This window comes from Gracilinanus agilis, chromosome 3 (assembly GCF_016433145.1).
Source record: "Gracilinanus agilis isolate LMUSP501 chromosome 3, AgileGrace, whole genome shotgun sequence".
In the NCBI taxonomy this organism is placed as follows: domain Eukaryota; kingdom Metazoa; phylum Chordata; class Mammalia; order Didelphimorphia; family Didelphidae; genus Gracilinanus; species Gracilinanus agilis.
Window position 1 is genome coordinate 670,123,330 of NC_058132.1, and position 6,024 is coordinate 670,129,353.

Below are 6,024 nucleotides of genomic sequence, written 5' to 3' on the forward strand. Positions count from 1 at the left end.
TATGCTGCTTAGTTGCCTTTTCTCCATTACTTCTTAAGTCTAGATAATTAGTGAAATGATAATTCAAGTCCTGATTTACAGTTTGCTGATTTCCAAAGTGAAAATGCTCGTGCACCGACCATATCGTCACCCTAAGAATCATCATCGAACAGTCCATCGAATGGCAGTCTCCCCTCTACATGACTTTCGTGGATTTCGAGAAGGCATTTGACAGCGTGGACAGGAGCATCATCTGGAGACTGATGCAACATTACAGGATTCCCCCGAAGCTCATCAACATCATCCAGCAGCTATACGAAGACTTTACCTGCCAGGTCATCCACAATGGGAAACTGACGGCTCCCTTTACAGTGAAGACCAGAGTGAAGCAAGGCTGCATGCTTTTGCCCCTTATCTTCTTGATGGTCATAGATTGGACCATGAGAAGAATTACCAAGGACAACAATACGGGCATTCAATGGACTCACACCAAGCAGCTCGAGGACCTTGACTTCGCGGATGACATCTGTCTCCTTTCTCACAAGCAGCAGGATGCGCAAGCCAAACTTGCACGACTCTCTGAAGAAGCGGAGAAAACAGGTCTGAAGATCAACAAGAAGAAGACCAGGTGATCACAGTCAACTGCAGACAGGACCTGCCAATCCAACTACAGGGAGAAAACATCAAGGAGACGGACCACTTCACCTATTTGGGTAGCATCGTCAGTAAGGACAGCGGAGCAGATGAGGACATCAGAAACCGAATCAACAAAGCCAGGCAGGCATTTAACACCCTGCGGTCTGTCTGGACCTCCAAAGCACTGTCCCTCGTCACTAAGCTCCGAATCTTCAACACCAACGTAAAGGCCGTCCTCCTATATGGATCAGAAAGCTGGAGAGTGACGAGCGCTAACACCAACAAACTCCAGGTCTTTGTTAATAGATGTCTACGCTACATCTTGAACATCAGATGGCCTGAAAAGATCTCCAATGCTAGTCTCTGGGAAAGAACAATCCAGTATCCCATTAGTCAGGACATAAAGAAACGTAAGTGGAGATGGATAGGACATACGCTTCGAAAACCGGAAGACAACGTAGCCAGACAAGCATTGAGCTGGAACCCTTCAGGGAGGAGGAAGGTTGGAAGACCAAAACAGACCTGGCGAAGTTCTGCCGAAAATGAAACAAAAACAGTCGGAATGTCATGGGCCCAGCTGGGGGAAGTTGCCCAGAACAGAGTCCGTTGGCGTGAGATGGTTGCGGCCCTATGCTCCTAAGGAGTCAACAGGAATAATAATAAATAATAATAAATGCTCACATCAAAAATTTAACAATTAGCTCAAAAGCACTTGGGTGGAGCAGTGGATAGAGCTCTTGTGAATTCAGATCTAGCTGTAACTAGGTGAGTCACTTAACCCTGTTTGCCTCAGTTTCCCCATCTGTCAAATGAGCTGGAGAAGGAAATGACAAACCAGTCCACTAAATCTGCCAAGAAAACCTCAAATGGGGTCATAGTCAAATATGTCTGAAAAATAACTGAGCAATCTAATTAAACCACAGTCCTGCTGATCATATGAAGCAAGTATTAGTAGCATCATTCCCGTTTTATTTTTATTTTTTAAACCCCTTACCTTCCATCTTGGAGTCAGTACTGTGTATTGGCTCCAAGGCAGAAGAGTGGTAAGGGCTATGCAGTGGGGGTTAAGTGACTTGCCCAGGGTCACACAGCTAGAAAGTGTCTAAGGTCAGATTTGAACCTAGGGCCTCCCATCTCTAGGCCTGGCTCTCAATCTACTGAGCCATCAGCTCCCCCATTCCCATTTTTTTAGTTAAAAAAATGGAAACTAAGGGGATGAGTAATTTGTCCAAGGTCACATTTTGTTGATTGATTAATTGGTTGATGGATAACTATTTGGAATTAGAAGGCAGGAGTCCAGATCCTACCTCTGATGCTCATTATCTGGGATTTTTGGCAAGTCCTCCCTAGACCTCAGTTTCCCTATCCATAAAATGAAAGGGTTATTTTAAGAATCCTTTGTAAAGCATGTCGGCAACTCTAATTTATCTTCTATGTAAACCTCAGTTTACATGGTTTAATTTACCTAAAGAAGGAAGGATTTGTAGAATAACAATTATTATTGAATTAACAATTACTATCTGACCATTTATTCCACATCTTGCATGAATGAAGCTAGTATGAATGAGGTTTGGGAATAGATTTATTTAGATATGGACAAATAGGGTTTGCCCAGAACTGAGAAGAAATACATTTTCTCTTTGACTCGAGCTGCAATGATTTAAAAAATCCACTAGTTGTCTCTAAAGCCCCATTTCTATTTCATGAGGCTCCAGTTAAGGATGTGGGCTCTGGGGCTGCTAATCGCCACACGTGGCTTTATTAGTCATGAGGTTGGACTTTATGTCCCATAATTTCCATAAACTAATAATTAATTCTGGATTCTTTAGTCCCAACTGGGTTTTAATAATACAAGAAGAGTATGTCCCTCTTCATATGATGGGGAAAACTCCCTCGAGTTCATGGAAGGAACTCCTTCATTTTACAAGTAATGCCATTGAGACTCAGAGAAGGTGGCACAGTAAGAGTGCCAGAAGAGGGATTTAAATCTTGCCCAGAAGCCTCAGATTTAGATCATCACGTCTAACCCTTCCAATTTATAAATAGGGAAACATAGTCACAGAGAGTGGAAGTGACTTCCTTAAGGTTATACATATAGTAAGTAGAAGAGTACGTATTTAAATGGAGATCATAAAGTCACAGGAGCTAGAGAGTCAGTGATGGAGGTGATCTTAGAAGCCATCAGGTTCATTCCTTTCATTTTACAAATAGAGAAACTGAGGCACGGAGAGGCCAAAGGCAAGAATTGTGGCAGAGTAAGCATTTGAACCCACGTCATAGAATCATAACTTTTGAATTGGAAGTTCTCTTAGAAGTTAATTAGTCCAACTCTCTTATTCTAGAGACAAGGAAACTGAGTCACAGAGGAGGATAGAGACGTGGTCAAGAACATGTAAATAATGAGTAGCACTTGGGGGTTTGAACTCAGGGCTTCTGACTAAATCCACTGCATTTTCCATGACACCAGGCTGGAATAGAATGGAAACTTCACTTATGTCTAATTTTGCTCAGTACCCAGGAGATATTCAAAAAATATTGACCGACTAACTCTCCTTTGTGAAGCCAATGAACACCTCTGATTTAGCTTTTGTGGAAACCTTGGCTTATACAGGCTTAATTTACTTGAAGGATGAAGAATTTGCAGAATAAAGGGAATTTAGCTCTGACCAATTAGTATGAATGAAGTTGTTGCCCTTCAGTCCTGTCCAACTCATCATGATCCCATTTTGAAATTTACTTGCCAAAGATACTTGTGATTTGTCATGTCCTTCTCTAGCTCATTTTACAGATAAGGAAATGGAGGCAAACAGGATTAAGTGACTTGCTCAGGGTCACACAGCTAATAAGTATCTGAGGCTGGATTTGAACTCGGGTCTTCCTAACTTCAAGTCCACTATGCCACCTCACTGCCCCATTACTCTCTTAGCCTCCTTGCCAGATGTCCTAGTCTAGAAGTGAGTTTTATACATGCTTAAGCTTAGAAGAGAACCTTGAATTTAAATTTTCTTTACTGATGCCCATTTGAGCACTTCTATAATACAGGCAAGATCATATTGCAGAGAAGGCTAAGAACTAGAAGGGACATTGGAGATCACCTGGTTCAACTCCTTTGTTTACATATAAGGAAACTGAGGCCCAGTTAAGTGATATGATTCAACCAAGGTCACATGAACTGGCCTTAAACCTAGTTCTTCTTAAACTCTAAATCTGAGCTTTCGCACTATGTCACACTGCCTTTGTAGAAATTTTGCCAAGATAGCTGGATGGAAAGTCAAAATCTCTGAAGAAAAATTTAAAAAGTTACAGCTGTAGAGACAGGAAGAGATACATGTTCCTTAGAGATGCCCTTCCTCTTTCCCCCTGATTTCTTCAAGGTTGCAAGGAAGTTTTTTTTTTTAGTCTTTTTAATGCCCTTTGTGCCTAGCAAACTGAACTTGCCCTCTTTCTGGTTTGTAACTTAAAGCCAACATTCTATGTTATTTACAATCTAAAGAAAAATAAACCCCAGGTAGCTCAGAACTTGGAGGAAGTGGTCACCGGGAACATTCCTGTTTAATGTTTCTTATCATAGTTCTTTACAATGTTTCCCTTCTGGTAGCAATATTCAGGGTTGGTGATATGTAGCATCAAAAAGGAGGTTATAAACTAGCAACATGCCCAAATCATCAGCTTAGTCAACTGTACTAAAAAGAGTTAAGACTTTCCAAGGTGGATTTCACTATGTGATGAAAAGGGTGTTAAGCATAGGAATGGATGAAGAAAGTTCAGAGGAGAAAGAGACTCCTGGAAAGAAAGCAAGGGCTTTAAGGTAGTAAGTCTGCCACTTTCTCCTGCGGTAGAAGAGATAACTGGCCAGGGAGGCAGAATATCCAAATTGTAATCCTGGTTCTTTCTTCCTTCCTGTGTGACCTTGGGCATTTAAATCTCTTCTCAAATCTCAAATGTTTCATTTTCCTTAAATGTCAGAGAAGGGGTTCAGATAAGATATGACAGCCAACTCCCAGCCCAGCTCAGCTCCAAATCTTTGTGTCTACAACCAGAATTCCAATCCCAGGTTTGCTCCTTCTTTACATCTCTGGACCTCAGTTTTCTTATTTATAAAATGGAGATAATAACAACTGCCAATTTACCTCCTAGGATTTTTGGGAGGAAAGATGATGGTGCTGGTCTGAGAAATAGGAGATGCAAGTTCTCTGCCCTGGCTCTTCTATTTCCTACCTTCCTGACCTTGATCAAGGCTCAGTTCATCTTCCTGTGTGCTTTTTTTTTTTTTAAATGCAAACCATCCTGATGGGTTTGCAAATTAAAAACAAAAAAGCCCATACAGGTATAGGCACACGGGCCACACTGTTTAGGTCTCTTTTTAATAATACATTCATTCCTTCTATTTTTCCAACAAACATGCACTGTATTGAATTTACACTACATTGTGTAAGGCTCTTAGGCAGGGGAGAGGCTGCAAAGAAATGGAAGACACAGACTGCCTTCTAAGACAGTGACAGACACAGAGAGAGATAGAAAATCAGCTTTGTTATGGTGTTGGTTTTCAGAGAGACAGAGGCGGCAGTCAGACGTAGAGACAGACAGATAGACTGCTAGTGAGACGACAGACCTATGGCCAGAAACTGACAAGAGACACAGAGGGAGAGACACAGTCTCTCTCTCTCTGTCTCTCTCTCTGTCTCTCTCTCTGTCTCTCTCTCTGTCTCTCTCTCTCTCTGTCTCTCTCTCTCTCTCTCTCTCTCTCTCTCTCTCTCTCTCTCTCTCCCCTCCCTTTTTCTCTTTATCTTTCCCTCCCTTTCCCTCCCTCTTCCCCACACTTTCTCTCCTACCCTGCCTCTCTTCTTCCCTCCCTCTCCTGCCCTTTCCTCCTCCACGATACACACACACACAGACACATAGACAGATAGACAGACACCACACACACACACACACACACACACACACACACACACACACACACACACACACACACACTCTTAACACCTCTAGTGCCCCCCACAACCCCGGTTGTATCATTCCTTTCTCTCAACAGTTTCCAAACCACGCCCCATCTTGGTTTTCCTTTCTGATTGGTTATCTTGTGCTTCGGGCGCTTCCGATTGGCCGGAAGAAGGCGGGGCCCCTCGGTTTAAAGACCTGGGGGCGGGGGCGCGCTCCTAAGCCAGTCCACCCGGGGTATAGGAGAGGCTGGCTCTGATCAACGCTGTGCGCCCTGTGCCGCTGCCCAGTCTGTTCCTTGCTTCCACTGCCGCTCCTGCCCCCTGTTCCTTCCTGGCCTGCCCAGCCAGCCCCTTTGCAGCCCCGAAGTCTCCCCACCCGGTGTCCCTAGAAAGAAGCACCGGGAAGCGCACAGGGCAGCGGAGGGCAGTCCGCGCCGTCGGGGCTGGGCACAGCTGGCGAGCTTGA